Below are 22,346 nucleotides of genomic sequence, written 5' to 3' on the forward strand. Positions count from 1 at the left end.
AATCATGAGTGTTAAAGATGAAAGTGTGATATCACCTCTAATGAAGAGCAAACTAAGGTAATTATTAAGAACTATTTTGCCCAATTATATGGCAATAAATAAGACAATCTAGGTTAAATGGGTGAATATTTAAAAAAAATATTAAATGCCTAGATTAGCAAGCCATCAAGGAATTTCCTAAGAGAAAATTCCCAGGGCAAGACAGATTCACAAGTGAATTCTTTCAAACATTTAAAGAAGAACTAATTCCAATACTATTTGATAAAATAAGCAAATAAGGAGTTTTACCAAATTCTTTTCATGACACAAATATGGTATTGATTCCAAAGCCAGGCAGATAAAAAGAAAAAACAGAGAAAGAAAACTACAGAGCAATCTACTTAATGACTATAGATGCAAAAATCTTAAATGGAACACTAGCAGAAAGATACCAGCAAGTGATCACAAGGATTATTCACTATGATTAGGTGGGATTTATACCAGGAATGCAAGGATGGTTTAATATTGGGACGCCCACCCACATAATTGATAGTATCAACAAGTAAACCTTATATTTTCAACAAAATTCAGCAGTAGGAGTTAGAAAGAGAAACTACATTTGAAATCACACTGGAAAATTTGAGATATTTATGAATCTATCTGCAAAGACAAACACGCGAATTATATGAACACAACTACAAAACACTTTTCACACAATTAAAATTATATCTAAATAAATGGAAAAGCATTAGTTCTTCATGGGTAGGATGAGCAAACATAATAAGAATGACAATCCTACCCAAATTAATCTATTTATTCAGTGTTGTATTTATAAAACTACCAAAAACATTTTTATAGAAGTAGAAAAAAATTGATATACATACACCAATTTGAGAGGTGGAGTCAAGATGGCGGCATAGAGGCAGCAAAAGTACAGACCTCGGAAAATCCTTCCATACCAATTACAAGCTAAATGCTCCTAGGGGACAGAAAATCAAACCTAACAACAAGACAGAGCCAAGGAACCCTCCTGCTAGACTAAATTCAAAAGGTACACCCCACAAAAGCCAGAATTCAAGAACATTTGGGTTTAAGGGGAAGGCAGAAGGAAGGTCCCAGGATCCCTACCCCACCTAGAGTGCTAAGCCTCCAGCAGCAGTGGGAACCTCTGGGTGGGCAAAGACACTGGTCTGGAGGGAGTACCTTGCAGAAAGGGTTGTGCCAGGCTCAGAGCATCAAACACAGGCAATGGGGAAGGAGCTGGAGAGGGAGAACAGACCTGGCAGCCTGGTCTCAGTGGCAGAGACCCTCCATATTGCACCAGCCTTCTAGGAGATTTTGGCATCAGGGCACATCCAGCCCAACCAAACTGAATTTAACCCCATCAAAAGCCTTCAGAGGTCAGGAAAGCTCAAGCTCCAACACCCCTCCCCTACAAACTGCACTGAGAGATTTCCTGACAAAGCTCCAAGAGGGGAGAATGGCAAAAAAACCCAAACAAAAAAAAAATGAGAGGAGCAAGAGCACAGACAACTGCAGGGAGAAAAGAAGGAGTAAATATGAGCAAACAACAGAAAAAGAAAAAAGAAATTACAATTGACAGCTTCTATATAGGCAATGAACAAAGAGTAAATGGAACAGAGAAAGAGGAGGGAACCTCAAGCAATAAAACAGAAATCCCAGAGAATTGGATACAGACATTGGAAGAACTCAAAATGCAATTCAAAATATAATTAAGAGAGGCTGAAGACAATTGGGAAAAGAACTTTAAAAAATTAAGATAAGTCATCTGGAAATAGAAAATAGTGTCTTGAATGCCAAAATCAACCAGTTTGAAAATGAGGCAAAGGAGATGACAGATGAGGTAAAGAGAATGAAAGACGACCTCCAAAGAAAATCAGACTAGAAGGAGAAGGATGATCAAAAAGCCAGGGATGAAATCTAGTCTTTAAGAACCAGAATACAACAACTAGAATTAAGTGGCCTCACAAGGCAGCAGGACACTATGAAACAAAACCAAAAAATGAAAAAATTGATGAAAATATGAAACATCTCATACACAAAACAGAAGATTTAGAAAATCATTCCAGGAGAAACAACTTAAGAATCATTGGTCGACAAGAAGACCATGACAAAAGAAAAAGCCTGGATGTCATACTACAGAAAATTATCCAATAAAACTGCCCTGATATTATAGAAAAAGAGGGAAAAGTGGAAATTGAAAGAATCCACAGGTCACCTCCTGTACCAAATACCCAAATGACAAAACCCAGGAATGTTATAGCCAAATTCAAGAACTATCAGAACAAGGAAAAAATATTACCAATTAAAAAAATTACCAAATATACCAAGAAGTCATTCAGATACCATGGAATTACAGTGAGGATAACACAGGATCTGGCTGCATCTCCAATGAAAGACCAAAAGGCATGGAATATGATATTCCATAAGCAATGAAACTGTGTCTACAACCAAGAATCAACTGCCCAGCAAAACTGACTATATTCTTACAGGAGAAAGTATGGTCATTCAAGAAAATAGAACAATTCCAAGCATTTGTAAAGAAAAGAAGAGACCTGAAGAGAAAGTTTGATGCCCAAGCACAGAACTCAAGAGAAATATCAAAAAGTAATTTAAAAAGAGGGAAAAAAGAAAAACAAAACAAAACAAAAAATTAAGAGTGAGTTAAAATATGTATCCTTATAAGGAAAGAGGTTATCGGTAACTCTGAAAAATTGTTATCACTTGGGAAGCTAGAAGAATTACACTTAGAGGGAACAGTGACAAACTATAAAGGATGAAATGCCAAGACATAAATATGTATAGAGATATATGTAGGCATCAATACATATACATGTGTGTAGATATTTATGTGTATATATTTATATATATACAAGAGCTTAAAAAGAGGTTAATACTAAAAGAAAAGGGAAAAGAAACAAAAGGGAGTAAATTTATATGTCACAAGTAAGCTCATGGTGGGAAGGAGGAGAATATCAATACACTGGAAGGGTAAAGAGGTTGGAGATAGGAAATACTCAACTCTTATGTGATTTGAAATTGACCCAAAGAGGGAAGAACAATCCAATCCATTGGGGCACAGAATAGATTTGCACCCTATAGGGAAGTAGAAGGGTAACAAATGGACTGGTGGGGAGGGAAGCAGTACAAGGGAGGGAGAGGGTGGGTGGATAATTTTAAAAAGACTGCAAGGAAAATAAGGGGTGAATAGGAAGGGAGGGGGTAGAAAGGGAAGTAAAACAAGAGTCTGAACTAGGGGGACTGAATAGAAATGAACAGTGGTGTAGAAGGAAATAGTGAAAGAAGAAAAGGCAGGACTAGGAGTAGAAATCAAAATCCTGGGAAATACACAGCTGGTAATCATAATTCTGAATGTGAATGGAATGAACTAACCCATAAAATGCAAGGGAATAGCAGAGTGGATTAGGATCCAAAACCCTACCATATAGTGTCTGCAAGAAGCACTCATGAGGAAGGTAGATATACATAGGTTGAAAGTAAGAGACTGCAGCCAAATCTATTCAGCATCGACTGATAAAAAAAAGGCAGGAGTCACAATCATGATATCTGACAAAGCCAAAGTAAAAATAAATCTAGTTAAAAGAGATAGGGAAGGTAATTACATTCTGATAAAAGGCAGTATAGACAAAAAGAAAATATCAGTACTGAACATGTATGCACCAAATGGCATAGGATCCAAATTTCTAAAGGACAAACTAGTGGAGCTCAAGGATCAAATAGATAGAAAAACTATACTAGTGGGAGACCTGAAACTTCCTCTCTCTGAACTAGATATATCAAACCAACAAATAAATAAGAAAGAGGTAAGAGAAGTAAATGAAATCTTAGAAAAATTAGAGTTAGTAGATATGTGGAGAAAAATAAATAGGGACAAAAAGTAATACACCTTCTTTTCAGCAGCACATGGTATATTCACAAAAATTAACCATGTATTAGGGCATAAAAACATTGCAAACAAGTGCAAAAGAGAAGAAATAATAAAGGCAACCATCTCAGGTCACAATGCAATGAAAAAATAATTAGTAAGGGTACATGGAGAGGTAAATCAAAAATTAATCAGAAATTAAACAATATGATTCTCCAAAACCAGTTAGTTAAAGAACAAATCATAGAAACAATTAATAACTTCATTGAAGAAAATGACAATAATGTGATATCCTTTCAAAACCTAGGCGATGCAGCCAAAGCAGTACTTGAAGGGAAATTCATAACCTCGAGTTCATATATTAACAAACTAGAGAGGGCAGTGGTCAATGAATTTGGCATGCAAATTAAAAACCTAGAAAGTGAAGAAATTTCAAATGCTCAAATGAAGCCTAAATTATAGATCCTAAAAATCAAAGGAGAAATTAATAAAATTGAAAACCAAGGAATTATTGATTTAATAAATAAGACTAGAAGCTGGTACTTTGAAAAAACAAATAAAATAGACAAAGTACTGGTCAATCTAATTTAAAAAAGAAAGAAGAAAACCAAATTGACACTATCCAAGATGAAAAGGGAGACCTCACCTCTAATGAAGAGGAAATTAGGGCAATCATTAAAAACAATTATACCCAACTATATGGAAACAAATGTGGCAATCTAGGTGATAGGGATGAATATTTACAAAAATATAAATTGCCTAGACTAACAGAAAAAGAAATAGAGTACCTCAATAACCCCATATCAGAAAAATAAATTGAACAAGCTATCAAAGAACTCCCTAAGAAAAAATCTCCAGGTCCAGATGGATTCACAAATGAATTCTCTCAAACATTCAAAGAACAACTAATCCCAATATTATACAAACTATTTGACAGAATAAACAAAGAAAGAGTTCTTCCAAATTCATTTTACCACACAAATATAGTACTGATTCCAAAGCCAGGCAGGTCAGAGAAAGAAAACTATAGACCAATCTCTTTAATGAATATAGATGAAAAAATCTTAAATAAGATACTAACAAAAAGTTTCCAGCAAGTCATTACAAGGCTTATTCACTATGACCATGTAGGATTCATACCAGGAATGCAAAGATGGTTCAATATTAGGAAAACCATCCATATAATTGTACATATTAATAAGCAAACTGACAAAAATCACATTATTATCTCAATAGACGCAAAAAAAGCCTTTGACAAAATACAACACCCATTCCTATTGAAAACACTAGAAAGTATAGGAATAGAAGGGCCTTTCCTAAAAATAATAAACAGTATATATCTAAAACCTTCAGCAAACATCATCTGCAATGGAGATCAAATAGAAGCCTTCCTAATAAGATCAGGAGTGAAACAAGGATGCCCATTATCACCTTTATTATTTGATACTGTACTAGAAACACTAGCTGTATCAATTAGAGAAGAAAAAAAATTGAACGTATTAAAATTGGCAATGAAGAGACCAAGCTATCACTCTTTGCAGATGATATGATGTTCTACTTAAAGAGTCCTAGAGAATCAACTAGCTGGTCACAATAATCAACAATCAATTCAAAATAAACCCACATAAGTCATCAGCATTTCTATATATCTCCATCCCATCTCAGCAGCAAGAAATAGAATGAGAAATTCCTTTTAAAATCACCCTACACAACATATAATACTTGGGAATCTATCTGTAAAGACAAACGCAGAAACTATATGAACATAACTACAAAACACTCTCCACACAATTAAAACCAGATCAAAACAACTGGAAAAACATTGATTGCTCATGGGTAGGATGAGTTAACATAATAAAAATGACAAAACATTTTTACTGAATTAGAAAAAACCATAACAATGATCATATAGAAGAATAAAAGATCAAGGATATCCAGAAAAATCATGAAAAAAAGGTGAAGAAAGGAGGACTTGCAGTCCTGATCTCAAACTATACTATAAAGCAGTGGTCATCAAAACAATTTGGTACTGGCTAAGAGACAGAAAGGAGGATCAGTGGAATAGATTTTGAGTAAATAACCTCAGCAAAACAGTCAATGCTAACCCCAAAGATCCCAGCTTTGGGGACCAAAACCCACTTTTTGATGGAAACTACTGGGAAAATTGGAAGATAGTATGGGAGAGATTAGGTTTGGATCCGCATCTCACACGGTACAACAAGATAAGTTCAGAATGGGAGAGTGACCTGAATATAAAGAAGGAAATTATTAGCAAATTATATGAACACAGAATAGTATACATGTCATATCTTTGGGAAAGGAAATACTTTAAAACCAAGCAAGAGCTAGAAAAAAAATCACAAAATGTAAAATCAATAATTTTGATTATATCAAATTGAAGAGGTTTTGTACAAATAAAACCAATGCATTCAAAATTAGAAGGGAAGCAACAAATTGGGAAACAATCTTCATTACAAAAATCTCTGACAAAGGTCTAATTACTCAAATTTATAAAGAACTAAACCAATTGTACAAAAAATCAAACCATTCTCCAATTGATAAATTGGCCAGGGGCATGAATAGGAAGTTTTCCATTAGAGAATTCAAAAGTATTAATAAGCACATGAAAGTTCAAAATCTCTTATAATCAGAGAAATTCAAATCAATGCAACTCTGAGTTATCACCTCACACCTAGCAGATTGGCTAACATGACAGCAAAGGAAAATAATGAATGTTGGAGGGGATCTGGCAAAGTTGGGACATTGTGGATTTGTGAATTGATACAACCATTCTGGAGGGCAATTTGGAACTATGCGCAAAGGGTGCTAAAAGACTGTCCTTTGTTCCAGCCATAGCACTGCTGGGTTTGTACCCCAAAGAGATAATAATGAAAAAGACATGTACAAAAATATTCATAGCTGTGCTCTTTGTGGTGGCAAAAAATTGGAAAATGAGGGGATGCCCTTCAATTGGGGAATGGCTGAACAAATTGTGGTATATGTTGGTGATGGAATACTATTGTGCCCAAAGGAATAATAAAGTGGAGGAATCCCATGGGAACTGGAACTACCCCCAGCAATTGATGCAGAGTGAAAGGAGCAGAGCCAGGAAAACATTGTACAGAGAGACCAATACACTGTGGTACCATCGAATGTAGTGGACTTCTCCATTAGTGGCAATGCAGTGATCCTGAACTACTTGGAGGGAACTAGGAGAAAAACCACTATCCACATTCAGAGGAGAACCTGTGGGAGTAGAAACACAGAAGAAAAACAATTGCTTGAATACACGGGTTGAGGGGATACGGTTGGGGATGTAGACTCTAAATAAACATCCTAATGCAAACACCAACAACATGGAAATAGGTTCTGATCAAGGACACAAGTAATACCCAATGAAATTGTGCATCAGCTGCAGGAAAGGTGGGTGGAGGGGAGGGAGGGAAATAATGTAATTATTGTAACTAAGGAATTATGTTTTAAACTGACTAAATAAATTAATTTTAAAAAAGAATTAGAAAAATATTTTAACAAAGTTCATCTGGAAGAAAAAGAGTTCAAGACTATCAAGTGAACTAATGAAAAAAATATGAAGGATGGGGGCCTAGTGGCACCAGATCTTGAACTGTACTATAAAGCAGTGGTCATCAAAACAATAACATACTGGCTAGAAAGAGAAAGGTGGATCAATGGCATAGATGTGGGGCAAATTACCTCTGCAACCCAAAGATCACAGCTTTGTGGACAAGAACTCACTATTTGACAGAAACTGCTTGGAAAATTTGGAAAGAGTATGGAAAAAAGTTTTTTAGTTTAACATCTTACACCCTATACCAAGAAAAATTTAGAATGGGTAAATAAATCAGGTGAAGATAGGATGGTATGCCTGTCAGATTTTTTGGAAAGGAAGAAATTTATTACCAAGCAAGAGATAGAGAATATTGCTTAATGTAAAATGAATGACTTTGATTATATCAAATTAAAAAAGCTTTTGTACAAACAAAACCAATGCAAGCAAAAAAAGAAGGAAAGCAACAAACTGAGAGAACATTTTATAACAAAACTCTCTGACAAAGCTTTAATTTCCAAAATATATAAGGAACTAAGTCAAATTTACAAAAAATGAAGTCATTCTCCAAATGACAAATGGTCAAGGGACATGAATAGGCAGTTTTCACATGATGAAATCAAAACTATCAATAAGCACATGAAAAAGTGTTCTAAATCCCTTCTGATTAGAGAAATGCAAATCAAAATAACTCTGAAGTACCACATCATACCTAGCAGATTGGTCAATTTGGCAGGAAAGAAAATTGATAAATGTTGGAGAGGATGTGGAAAAATTGAGATGTTAATGCATTACTGATGAAGTTCTGAATTGGTCCAACAATTCTGCAGGACAATTTGGAATTATGCCCAAAGGGTTTTAAATGAATGCCTGCCCTTTGATCCATCCATATCACTGCTGGTTTTGTACCCCAAAGAAATAATTAGGAAAAATACTTGTACAAATTTATATTTGTGCTCTTTATGTTGACAAAAAATTGGAAAATGAAAGGATGTCTATTGATTGGGGAATGACTGAGCAAATTGTGGTATCTGATGGTGATGGAGCAATATTGTACTGAAAGGAATTATGAACTGAAGGATTTTTATGTAAACTGGAAATAATGTAATAGACTTTTCTACTAACAGCGAAGCAATGATCCAGGACAATCCAGAAGAATTTATGAGAAAGAACACTATTCATATCTAGAGAAAGAACTGTGGGAGCAAAAATGCAGAAGAAAAACATATGATTGCTGACATAGTTCAATAGGGATATGATTAGTTTTTTGATGTGAAAAGACCACTCTATTGAAAATATGAATAACATGGAAATGGGTTTTGAACAATGATATATGTATAACCCAGTGGAATTGCTTGTCAGCTCCAGGAGGAGGTAAGAAGAATGGGGAAAATCATGAATCATGGAACCATGGAAAAATATTCTAAATTTTTAAAAAGTTAAAATTAAAAACTTATTCTTAACTCAGATGGTAGTGCAAATGAAAACTCTAGGAAGTTTGAGGAGATATGAACATTTTGAAAAAAGCTGCTTTGTGGAGAATAGTAAATTGATTAGGAAGATATAAAAGGATTGCCTTTACTATTATGAAGACAGAATTGAGCTTATGTAAATTTGTAGAGGATCCATTGAGCCTAATTGTGGTTTTCTTTGTTTTCATTCAACATTATTTTTATTAAAGGACAAAGTGATTTGTATTTGCTTTGGAAAATTATGTAGTGCTTTAAATGATTCCAAGCTTCTCTATCTTTTTTAACATCAATATTAAGGTGCTATCTGGACGAGAATAGTGGAATTTTTATAGAGGCTATCTAAAGAGACTACAGCACATTACCAATTAAATTAATAATTGTACCAGATCCGTGTTAAACATCATCCAAGAGATGAATAACCATAAAATAAAGTATTAAAAACAAAGAAAAGCAAATAGATACATCTAATGCTAAGAGATCTAGTAAAAAAAAAAACCCTCTCTTATATTGGTTGGTCACTATTCCCCTCACCTTCTTTGTGTGCCTGAGGGCATTCCTTATTCCCCCACCCCTCTGCCCAGCAGCCCAATGGGAGCACTTCCTCCTTCCTCTGACTGGGGTAAGATGCTGGGGAGGGGGGGGGGCACATTCCGCATGAGGATGTAGCTGTTGATCTGTATTGAAGATGATTTCTTTGGGGGAGGGGGTTGGAGAGGAACTAAGTTTGAAGGGAGCATAGCTCACAGCATGGCACATAACTGTAGGGGAGCAGAGGTGGAGGGGAGGGAAGAGATCAGACCACTCTCCAACCCCTCCCCAAACAGGTCTCTCATCACTCATCCCTCTGCCCAGCAGCCCAGTGGGAGAAATGCTTCTTTCCTCCCCTGTCTTGGGTATTGGAGGAGTATGGGGTGAGGTGAGGGGGTAGAACACAGCACTCAGCCTCTTGGTTGGGTAGGTACTGCACTCCACTTGAAGGATGGGGCAGGGGCAGGGCCTGCCACTCCATCTCTAAAAGGTATGTCATCACTGACCTAGGCCATCATATATTAAGTCCCATTAAGTTTTCATTAAATGCCTAATTTATTTTATTATGAATTGTTTTTAAAATTAAATGTCATATCAAAAACTTAAAACCAACAAAATTGACTCAGCAACTAGTCACATTTAAATTACATAATTTCAGTGAATCAATGATTATATCTTTTTCCTTCACTTCCTCTAATTTACCAACAAATTCTTTGTCCATTAATTCTCACTTTTTCATGCATGGTTATTGTAATTAAAATTTCCAATCTTGATTCTGACTTTTTACTTTGGTCCATTTTGTAAAATTCTATAAATATTTCTTTGAATTTTTTGTACTTGTTGGTATTCCTTTAAATTAAGGTACCACAATTTATTTAGCTAATCCTCTACCATTGAGTATTTAATCTGCTTTCAGTTTGTGTGTGTGTGTGTTTATATATGATATTGCAAAGAAAATCTTTGAATATATAGTTCTTTTTATTATTGTGCTTGATATTCTTTGTAGTGTATATTTCTAACAGCAGTTTTATAAAAGGAAATTATTATTTTTCTATTTTTCCAAGTTTCCAGACTGAGTTCTAAAAAGGTTCTATGTTTTGCAATTCCACTAGTCATTATTTTAATCCTCATCTCAATTCAGAAGAATGGATATTCTGATGGCTCTAGTTACATTATAGAATATTCTGAAGCAAGACAGAAAATGAATATTATCAAGAAAATATTTAGAAAAAAAGAAGTGCTTATACAATTTAATAGTATAAAAAATGCTTTTTTGGCGTGGGTGAGGCGGAGGGGCCATGCGCAATGGAGTGTGTGGGGCTGTGTGTAGACCCACATGTGGCACAGGCTAGGACCTCGAAAATAAACAGCCACTGCCGCCGCCGTCGTCCCTGTAGCATCTTTGAGAGCTGAAGCTTCTGACCTCATTGCCGCTGTGGGCCCTCTCCAACATCTTAAAAGATCTAAGTGCAGCAATGAGCAGCAATGAGTGTTTCAAGTGTAGATGCTCTGACCATTGGGCCCAAGAATGCCCTACTGGAGGAGGCCATGGCCAAGGAATGTGGAGCCATGGAAGAGGTTTCCAGTTTGTTTCTTCATCTCTTCCAGACATCCGTTACCGTTGTGGTGAGTCTGGTCATCTTGCCAAGGATTGTGATCTTCAGGAGGATGAAGCCTACTATAACTGCGGTAGAGGTGGCCACATTGCCAAGGACTGCAAGGAACTGAAGCGAGAGAGAGAGAGCAATGCTGCTACAACTGTGGCAAGCCTGGCCACTTGGCTCGAGACTGCGACCATGCAGATGAGCAGAAGTGCTATTCATGTGGAGAGTTTGGGCACATTCAGAAAGATTGTACCAAAGTGAAATGGTATAGATGGTAGGTCAAGAACTTCACTCCTGCCCCAAAGAATTAATGTGACCTTCAGCAACGAAAGGCTTCGGTGATGGAATTAACTTACTGACTGACTCATTGGTTACATCTAAGGCAAATAATGCACCAAGGACTCATGATAGGTTTGTGCTTTCAGGAATCCAACTCAGCATTAGAAAATGACTTGTTCTCTGGATCAACAGAGCACTTCAGTTTGATGCCATTCAAAGTAGATTCACTTAAAGTTTAAAAAATAGAAGGGTTTGGGTCAGATGCTAATTAATTTTGAAACGATACTTGGTGTGGGGGTGTCTCTAATAACAGGTGTGTTAGCAATCTAATTTAAATTCCATAAATATGTCATGAAAGGTGTTTTGTTCTTAAACTTAATGGAGTTCCAAAAGAACTCTAATTCATTTTTGTCTTCATATTTCCCTCTTTTCCATTTTTGGAGGGTTATAAAATACATCTTTTTCTTTGGCTATCTTTTCTTTTTGACTTTCTAGTGGCTCTGTAACTATTCCTTTAGCCGTCTACTTTCAATACTATCTTGGTTCTGTTTGATACAGTTCTCTTGGCTTAGTGCTTTGTTAATGTCCCACTCCTGGAATTTCCCAGCCCTCCCTAGCAGTTTTTCAAATTACTTCTGAATGTAGCTACTCTGAACATTATCATTCCAAGATAAAAACAAAAAACTGGTACACTATGTTTTGAGAAAATTTGTTATCCAAAGAAATGGAAAAATCCAAAGACTTGATTAATTTTTATACATGTGATGGGTAAATATAAGGCTAATAATTCACTTTCTCATTACAAAATCCTCCAGTGCAAGGGCCCAAGATTTTGTGGATAGAAATCACATTCAAACTTACCATTGAAAATTTTTCTTGATACCTTTATGTGTAGATTATGAAGCACTTAATTTATAATTAAATAGGCCAGAACTGACAGAAGGCTGTTAAGTTTCATATGAATAGTATACTCCAAAAATACATTTCAAAATGGGGGGTGGTCTACATAAAAGAGTAGTATTGATGAAATTGAAAATCCTGTTTAACTCAGATTTGTGCTGTATCAGATCCCTTAATACCTTTAAGAATATAACTGAAAAATTGTCACATCCCTATGACTTCAGAAAATTGCTTTTATTTAAAAGTTATGCTATAAAGAGAACCACAGCTTTATGGTAATCTGGATTGAATAGAAACTTAAGTCAAATCAACATGTCATTTAAGAAAAGACCAAGGGTAATCAATTTTGCCCATTTCTTAGTTTTAGATTTTAGGCCATTCCTACTTTGTTGCTGAAGAACCTCTTGGAAAGATTTGTTGTAAGATCCATCTTTTCCCATGGGGCCACCAGTACTGTTATAATTAAGGATTGAGTTCCTGAAAAACTTGGCAGCAAATAGAAATGACCAATAGTATATCATAAAACTAAAGCTACAGTCATAATCATTGTTCTATATATAACTGCTAGGCCCTGAAAAAGATTTAGAAAACATTTTCTTTTAAAATATTGTAGTAACATGAAGATAGGAATTTCTCCAGTGCCTAAAGAGTGGAAATAAGCATGGCCCACATTGATCACCCAGGGAACATAAATAGAATTTAACTCAAAGTATCAATGCTTCCAATCTCTTATTACCAACTTAGACATAATATATTCTAATAAACATTTAGTGACTTTCCTTGCTTTGGAAATTAGAAGGCCCTTTTAAAAGTGACTTGCATGGCCCTGGAAGTTTTAACTGATGCCTTTCCATGTGGGTGGCCTTTTTATAGTCATTGAAAATCACTCCATTGACTAGAGAGTTAATTTCAAATTGATGAATATTTGTTGGTGGAATTTCTTCTACAAGTTTTTAAATTTAGGGCTGATTGAACATTTATTTGGTTCTTAGACCAAACCAGAATTAGTATTGTTAGAAAACTGAGTGATGTTCTATGACTTGTGCTATTCTGCTGAGCTAAGTCTGTAATAGCTTTTGGAGGAAGCCTACAGAGAAAAGTTTTGGTGTAGACAATTTTGTGTTCTATACAGATGATGGATGTTCTTTGTTCTATCACTGCTTTTGAATAGAGACCAAGAGTCCCGTCCTTTCCTCCAACTTTTTTCATCCTAAAACTAGTCTTATTTCACTTATAAGGAAATAATCCCAGAGATTAACTGATTTGCTCAAGGTCTTTGAAGTGTCATAACTTTATGGACTAGAAAACTAGATTGACATTCTATCACTGTTTTGCATTATTTTTTTACAAATGAAAAACAATTAAACCTGAAACTTGTCAAAATCTAGTAAATTACTTTTATGCCATTTCTTTAAACAACAGGTGATACTGAACCTTGCCTTCAGTAGTTACCTGTTCCTTATAAAAGAATTTTAGACAGAATTGTGACAACTTGGACCATGGACTGAGTTTCTCCCTAAGAAGAATGACTGACTAACATTCTTCTGAGACCTTCACTCTAGTAATCTATCTGTTGTGACTTTTTTTTACCCAAAGGAGATAATGCAGTATGGAAAAAATGAAGGATTGCCTTTGAAATGAAAGGTTGCAGGGCTTTTTTTTTTTTAAGTTGGCTGTGAAAGAGTGCATTTTTTAAACATAATATTAGGTGTTGGACTCCTGGGAGGAACTAATTTGCATGTTACATTAAATGGGAACAATTTAACCACATTATCAATTTAACAGATGTATTACAAACACATTTTTTGGTTACAGAAGTTTCCCAACCAAAAGGATGCCTTTTGTGGTCGTCCATGAGTGAGTTGGAGATAATTATATTAGTATCCATCGATTAAGAAACTACTTCTGACACTACCAGTATCTCAGTGGGTCCATGATCCTTTTAATATGTAATGTTCCTTTGAGCAATTTAAATTGTAACCTATCTCTTGCTCCTTTCTCATCCTGTGTACCATTAGTCCATATCTTCCTTTCAGGCCTCCACAGGAGATCCACTCATGTTCTGGAGACTTTAGTTGATGGGCCTTATTACTGCATGTAGCTGTTGATTTCTCTCCATGACTGACCCGTCTCATTTTTGGTCATTCCATTAATAATTGTGTTATGTGTTCAATGTCTTCTTGGTCACATACTGCAACCTTTTCAGGAAGCTGCCCACCAAGCATTTCTCCAGTGCCCTTTGGGTGACCAGTAACTGATTTCTTCAGGGATTGTGGTATTTTATTATTTACATCCAAATAGCATCACCAGAAGAAAGAATATTTTAGGGGGGTTTTATATGAAGGAGATTAGAGTTGTTGAAAAGTACTGTCCATTTTTCCCAAAGGCAAGCAAGTGCCTTCGTTCTCTTCAGTTCTGAGCCCAGCTCATCCATCTGCATTTTTGTCAGCAGAGCAGCTGAATTAACCATCCATCCAACTGTTTGTCAAAGACTGAACAAGTCTTCTACATTGGTTTGTCCTGCAAGGATAGTTTTAGGCCAAACTCAAGTGGGGTCGTGAATCTTATTTAGTAAGATGCTGGTATCTTATTGACAAATGGTATGTGTTGTAAGAGACTGCAAAACTCATTGAGCATACATTTCCCTGTTATGTCTCAGTTGGTAATAATCAAAAGGGGCATAAAAGTTATTTCTGACAAGAAATCTTGTATGCTCTTATCACATACATGTGAGACCCTTGGGAGGAGCCTTTATGATGGCTTTCCTACCAAATGCTTCCCTGTATCCTCACCATTTAAGAGAATTAAGATAGAGTGTGGTTCTGCCTGTTGTGATATTTTTACCAGAAGTACCCTGGATTTGCATAAATTCTCAAAATATTTTGTAGAGATGAGAAAGGTATAAAGATTGGTCATTTGATATTTCCTTGATCACCACTTTTTGGTAGTCATAATCCATGTGTTTGTTTGTGTGTGTGTGTGTGTGTGTGTGTGTGTGTGTGTGTGTGTGTGTGTGTGGTTTTTTTTTAACAGTATTTTTCCCTCCTTGAGATGTCTTGAAAAGAACATCAATCAGTATCTTGGTGCCCTAATAATTATACAAGTTGCCTTCAGCACAGACAGCCTCTGTGTATACTTGGCTTATTCCATTTTTTTAGGGCCACTTTTACTTCCAGCACAGTGTGGATTGTGATATTAGAAATTATTATGTTGTAACAAAAATGATAGATCCTTTGTGTTTTATATTGTCATCCTTTGAGTGTCGTTAATGTTTTGGTGATGATCTCGCTTTAAATGGGTCTCTTGTGAGTCTGTAAACCCATTTTTCTCCACTGCCTCTTATTCCTTTATGAGGTGATAGTACTGATACCCTTCACCATCCTTCAACACAAAATTTCATAGATAAATTTGTTCTTATAAACTGGTGTGCCCATTGGCTGCCATATTTTCACTTGGCATGGAGGATTAGGTATTTGCTGGCTGAGGCAATTTCTAAGTTCAGAACCTTTCAGTTGCTTATTCCACTTCCATAGAAAATGGTGCTGGTTTATGCTGACATATATTACTTTAGTATCCATTATCCAGCATCAGTATCCATTATCCAGCATTACTAAGTAGTTTGGGTTAGAGTTCTTTTATTTGTATACAGTATCTTAATTTTTATGCTAATTTGCTGCCATTTTTTAAATAATTTTTGACAGCCTCTCCTGTGCTTTTGCATTGAAATCATCAAGAATATGTTTGTTTAATATGGAGTATCTTAAGTTCATATAATTTTTCTATCATCTCCTTTTAAGCAAATGTTGTATAAGTTACAAAATTATCTTTCTTTATAATAATGTTCTTTTTCTCCTTTTATCATGAATTCTGCCAAGTGAGATGACCAAGTATTCCAGGAAATTGTTTCTTGGTTTTGGATGCTTTATGAAACTATCTCTGCAACGTTTTTTAATCTTATAGTTTTAGCTCCTAGTTTTATTTATAGCAAGAATTTCAATATTGATGTGATTCTTAGTTCTTTGGTAATTGGAGAAGTATCCCACTTTTAAGAATGTCAACAGTTAAATCAATGTCTACAGGTGGTCTTTGTGATTCTTAACATCCTTTGTTCCCTCTCCCACCACTCTTATCAATGCCACTGAAGGGGCAAAGAAGGGCCACCAGGATTGAGGGTCACTGTATTTTTCATAGTGGAACCTACTAGATCTCACATAGCCCTTGAGAACTCAGGTTTGCCTCAGGGTGATTGAGGCATCACAGTAGTACTTTAGTGGGAAAATACATGATCATAAAAAGTTTCTATGAATTCAGTAACACTTTTAAAATTAATTTGCATTTTATTAATCAATAACAGCTGTGTATGTTTGATAAATAAGTCATTCCTATTTGTAAAAAAATATGTTCATTATACAGAAAGTGTGTTTGCTGCTTATACTGGTCACCCGCATATTTTGTTGGAAATAAAGATGAAAGTAACAAAAAAAATGCTTTCCTGATTTTCAAAGGGAACCCAAATGTGAAATTCCAGTGGTTCTAATATTCCTGTTCACATAGCACTTTGTTGTAATTCTTTGTGATTTTTCCTGGGAACTTTTAAAAACAACCATTTATTCTGTAATTCATCTGATAGGACATTATTGGAGAAATTATGGCAAAGTGCTTCTGAAGTCTCATGCCTCTGAACATTGATTTTATCAACTGTATTCTGGAAATACCTTTTACAGAGGAATACAAGATGGTTTGTCATTTTTCCCTTTCAGAAATCAAATAGAATTTTTCAAAATTAGTATTGTTGGTAAAGGAGAAATGTTGAAATGTTGTTTCCTATAGGATCAGGATTGAAGTAATGTTCTTTTTTCTGAGCATAACTAGACATATTGCTAGAATTATTAGTTGCAGGAATAAGATGAGAAAAATACATTAAGGAATTGGCAAAGAAGCAGAAATATTTCCATTTGCAGATAATAGACTATCTTTATTGAAAATTTGAGAAAATGAAAAACAATCTAAAGTAATAAATAACTTCAACAAAGGGGTATTAAAATAAATCCACAAAAATTCAGCAGCATTTCTGCTTATTATTTTTCAAAGATACATAAAGGAACATATGAAAAAATAACATTTAAAACAGCAACAAAGTATTTTAAGTATCTGGGAGTTAATTTACAATTATCCTATATCACACATCTCCTTTTAAGCTGGACTAAAAAAAACCATTTATAATAAGTGCCTCCACTTCCTCTTCTCTCACTCACTTTTAAATTGTTTATTATAGGGCTTCAGAACTCATGATTGAAATAAAATTGTTCTATCCAAAGTTGCCAGTGATCACATAATTGACAAATTTAATGTTCCTTTCTTAGTTCTCATTTGTGTTGACCTCTGAAGCACTTGTCTCTTTTGATCACTCTCTTCTCCTTTATGCTCTAGCCTCTCTGCTTTTTCCTGCTTCTCCTCCTACCTGTCTGAGTGCTCCTTTTCAATCATTTATGTTGATCCTTGTCCAGAACACACCCACTTACTGGGTGTTCTCCAAGGCTATAACCTAGGACCTAATATCTTCTCCCTTTACAATAACTTCCTTCATTATCTCATCAGTTTTCATGAATTCATTCTCTTTCTTTGAAAATGATTCTAAGATCTATTAAATATATTACCTAATAATAATTGGGAGAAATCTTGAGGTCTAGTCTTAAATCACAGACTGCAGTTTGAATATCTTGAACTAGATTGATATCCAAAACAGAATTCTTTATCAACTACCCTCCTCCAAAAAATTGCCTCCTTCAAAAATTGTTTTTATTTCTTTCAAGGCTAGCCCCATCATCCTATTCATTTGGTTTTACAGCTTTGGTATCTAATGATTGACCATTCACTTTTGTTGAAATCATCAAAACAATCTGATACTTGCTAAGAAATAGAATGGTGGATCAGTGGAATAGATTAACCAAAGATCCAAGCTTTGGGGTCAAGAAATCACTATTTGGATTGGAAATCACTATTTTGGCTTGGAAAACTAGAAAAAGTAAAGTCAGTAACTGAATATTAACCAGCATCTCATAACATTTACCTTGATAAAGTCAAAAGTTTTTAACATGTTTTAAACATAAAATGTGCTATCATTATCAAAATAGGGAAACATTGAATATGTTACCTGTCAAATCTATAGATAAGGGAAGAATTTATACCAAACAAAAGACAGAGAGCATTATAGGATGTAAAATTGGATAATTTTGATTACATTAAATTTTAAAACTTTGCATAAACAATACAAATGCAACCAAGATTAGAAGAAAAACTGAAAGCTTGGGGTGGGATGGACAAATATCTCTGAAAAAGGTCTTATTTCTAAAATACATAGAGAACTATTTGTAAGAATAAAAGTTATTTCTTAATTAATAAATGATCAACTGATATAAATAGTTTTCAAATGAAGAAAATAAGGCTAGCTAAAGTCTCATGAAAAATAGCTTTAAATCACTCTTAATTAGAGAGTTGCAAATTAAGACAATTCTGAGGTACCATCTCATACCTATCAGATTTACTAATATGACAGAAAAGGAAAATAATAAATTTTAGAAGGGATAGGGGAAATTAGGACACTAATGTAGTGTTGATGGAGTTGTGAACTGATCTAACCATCTGGAGAGCAATTTGGAACTATGCCTAACAGGCTTTAAAATTATGCATACCCTTTCATCCAACAATGATATTTTTAGATCTGTATCCCAAAGAGATATTTTTTAATAACAAATTTCCACATTTTCCAAAGTCACTAAAGACAACAAAAAGAGTTTATTTGAAAAAGATCTGGAAGTTTTACAGCACTTCCAGATCAATATGAGTCAACAATGTGATGTAACAACTAAAAACAAATTAGTAATGGCACAAATACTAGTAATAAAGGGGTTATAGTCCCTCTGTATTCTGCCTTGGAAAGACCACACCTATAGAATTTTGTTAGATCTAGAATCCACAATTTAGAAACATTTCTGTGTCCTGAGGAGGGTAATCATAATAGTAAAGAGTCTTATTCAGGCCATTTGTATATTAGTCAAAAAAATTGCATATATTTTAGTTTGGGGAAGAACAGACTCCAGTACTATTTTTACTCTTTTACAGTGGTATTTTATTAGCTTTTTTAATGGACTTTAGTTGCTATATTTTAAAAAGATTGGAAATTTTATATAATACCATTATAGAGAAAAAAATCACTTTATGATAGAAAGGCAAAACCTTATAAAGCAGAAAGATACACACATTTTGGACATGGCTAATATGGAAATTTCATTTTCAAGACCTAGCTATTTCTTGAGGGAGTTGGTTTTGGGGTTTGCTTATTTGTTTTTGCAGGGAGACATAGGAGGGATATGTTAATAAAAAATTCTTATTTTTTATAAAATTGCTTGAAAAATAGAAACATTAAATAATATTGAATTGGGATTTTCCTGTGAAATGGTTTTCAGACCCTCCTGAAAAACACCCTGATTCTAAATTGTGACTCTAATTATTCCTCCCCCAAATTATCAAAATGGATTTGGTCCTCCTTCCTTATGTTGAAGATGATAAGTTTAAGGGTGAGCTAAGCAGCCATTTAATTTTCCTGATATCTGAGGCAATAAAATCATGGCCACAGGTCACATGTTAGAGTACTGTTAAATTTTATAGTTGGACTGAATATTTAATTGGTGGTCGCCAGGGATTTAATTTCTAAATTCCAAAATGAATTACTAAAATAAAATGTAATTTATGGTAGTTTATTTTACAATAGAGGGAAGATATTAAGGAAGGGAGAAAAGGGGGGAGAGAGAGAGAGAAAACACTGGCTTCCTCTGAACCAGTTAGAAATTCTAAGGCACTAGTCAAGGGAAAGGAGTCTTGAGACAATTGGCCCTTTCTTGGAGGTTCATACCTCCAGAAAGGGCAAAGAAAGAAGTTAGCCTTTACACTCACCACAGTGACCATCTAAAAAGAAAGCAGTCTGAGGTCTCCTGCACAAGCTCCTCCAGGGGTCCAGTTCCACAGCCAAGTGTCTACTCCAAGTCCAAGGGTCTGTCTTCCAGTCTCTCCTCAAGTATCTCTCTTCCTTCCAGTTCTAAGTGACTGTCTTCACTCCAAGTTCGAGTGACTCTCTTTCAGTCCAACTCTGAGTGACTGATCAATCCTGTGCATCTCTGTTTCCACTATTTAGAGACCTTTTTCTCTTGTGTCATCTCCCCTAAATTTTACATCTACCAATCACAGCCAACATTCCTCTCTAGGACTGCCCACTCTTTCACACATGGGTCACAGACCTCCCACTCAATGTATAAAATGGGTGTTCATACCTTTTTGTGGTTAGTTTACACCTTTTTGTAGTTAGTTCATACCTTTTTGTGGTTAAAATGGGTAGATCTACTTTAAATACTGGGTTTATACTTTGGGGATTAAAATCTAAAAATATACAGGGGATTGCAATTTAATCTTCACAATAAAGGAAGATACCTTTATTGTTACAATCAGGGGAGAGCCAAATCCAATCTTCACAGAACACCTGTGCCATGCAGCCATTCTGGATTATCAAAGACCCTCTTTTTTTTTCTGAACAAGGTCTGAGTCTTCCAGTCAGAGGGGCCCTAGAAAGAGACATCAAGAAGAGCATAAATTGATGGAGCAATAGGAAGTCTGGGCCTTTTCCAGAACTGTAGTCTCAGGAAGCCTACAGTCTAGCTCTGGGCTTGCTCATCTGCTTGAAGAACATTCATCTCTCCCTCTCTCTTTCTCTGGTCCACTTTTTGCTATTTAATTAATTTAATTAATTTATTAATCATATTATTATATAACACATAATAATATAAATTAATTAAACTAATACTAATTAATCATTATAAAAATAAGATGTGGCCTCCAGAAAAATTTAATCATTAAAAATATGTGTTGACCATATTTCACAATGAGTTGCCCCATAAGATAGTAGGTTCCTCTTTACTGGAGGTCTTGAAGTGAAGGCTGGATGAACTATATTGTAGGACTATACTCTAGTGGAAATTCTTTTTCTAACTAGATGACCAGAAAGATTCCTCTATACTTCTGAAATTTTGTAGAATTCTGGCACCACAGTTATTATTATATGCATCTTGTATATGACAAATCTAATATTCAGAGAGATTTGAATCCAGAGCTTCCCAACTCAATGTTCACTACACACATTCCCTTCATTTTTTCCTGACACAAAATAATCTAGTCTTAAACCATCTTAACTATTTAAAATTCATTAACCAGGACTCTATAGCTTTATTTTAATTCCTTATTATTGGTGGCTTTTAAAGGATCTTCCTTCCCAAAGCTGAGAATCACTGATGTTCACATATCATTTATCTTCACTCTAACAGAAGTGTCAGACTCAAGTTGCTATCCAAAGGCCCTATCAGATTAAAAGGTAATTGGGATATGTTTAACAAAATAAATACAAATACAATACAATATAATGTTAATTGTGTTTTTCAAAGTCAATAAGAAACCTAAAGATATCCTTCTTACTTGAGTCTCACCCCGTGTTCTTCAACAAATGTCACCACTTTTTTTTAAAATCTTACTTTCCTTCTTAGAATCAATACTGTGTAAAGGCTAGGCAATGGGGGTTAAGTGACTAGCCCAGGGTCACAGAGTTAGCAAGTACCTAAGGCCAGATTTGAATCTAGGGTCTCCCATCTCTGGGCCTGGCTCTCAATCCACTAAGCCACCTAGCTGCCCCCAAATGTCACCACTTCTATTTCTGAAAAGTTGAAAGAAGCTTCCAGTAAGCAATGGTTTCTGGTGTGCTTAACTGTGCAGGAAAGGAGACATATTATTTGCCAATTTAGTTAATCACTGCTTTGATGCCCAATGATTATCTAAAATGAAGGGAAACCATTATATGAAGCAAAATACTTGATAGTGATTGAAAATGGATGATGTTTTACAAAGAACATTCAAAATGATTATATGAATCCACAAATGATGACCATATGCTTAGCCCAGATTTAGCCTTTCTTATCTAACATTTTAAATTTTAGATCATTATAATAAAATAGGCCTCTTAAGGTTACCTAGTCTAGTTTTATTCTTCTGGCAAGCAATACCACTCAGGC

The 22,346-nt window shown here is 35.0% G+C and overlaps 1 pseudogene; it reads left to right on the plus strand.

Annotated features, from left to right (window-relative positions):
- Positions 1 to 10,929: 10,929 nt before the first annotated feature.
- On the plus strand, positions 10,930 to 11,517 carry LOC100617915 (CCHC-type zinc finger nucleic acid binding protein-like; annotated as a pseudogene).
- The last annotated feature ends 10,829 nt before the right edge of the window (positions 11,518 to 22,346 follow it).

Source organism: Monodelphis domestica, chromosome 1 (genome assembly GCF_027887165.1).
Source record: "Monodelphis domestica isolate mMonDom1 chromosome 1, mMonDom1.pri, whole genome shotgun sequence".
Classification (NCBI taxonomy): Eukaryota; Metazoa; Chordata; class Mammalia; order Didelphimorphia; family Didelphidae; genus Monodelphis; species Monodelphis domestica.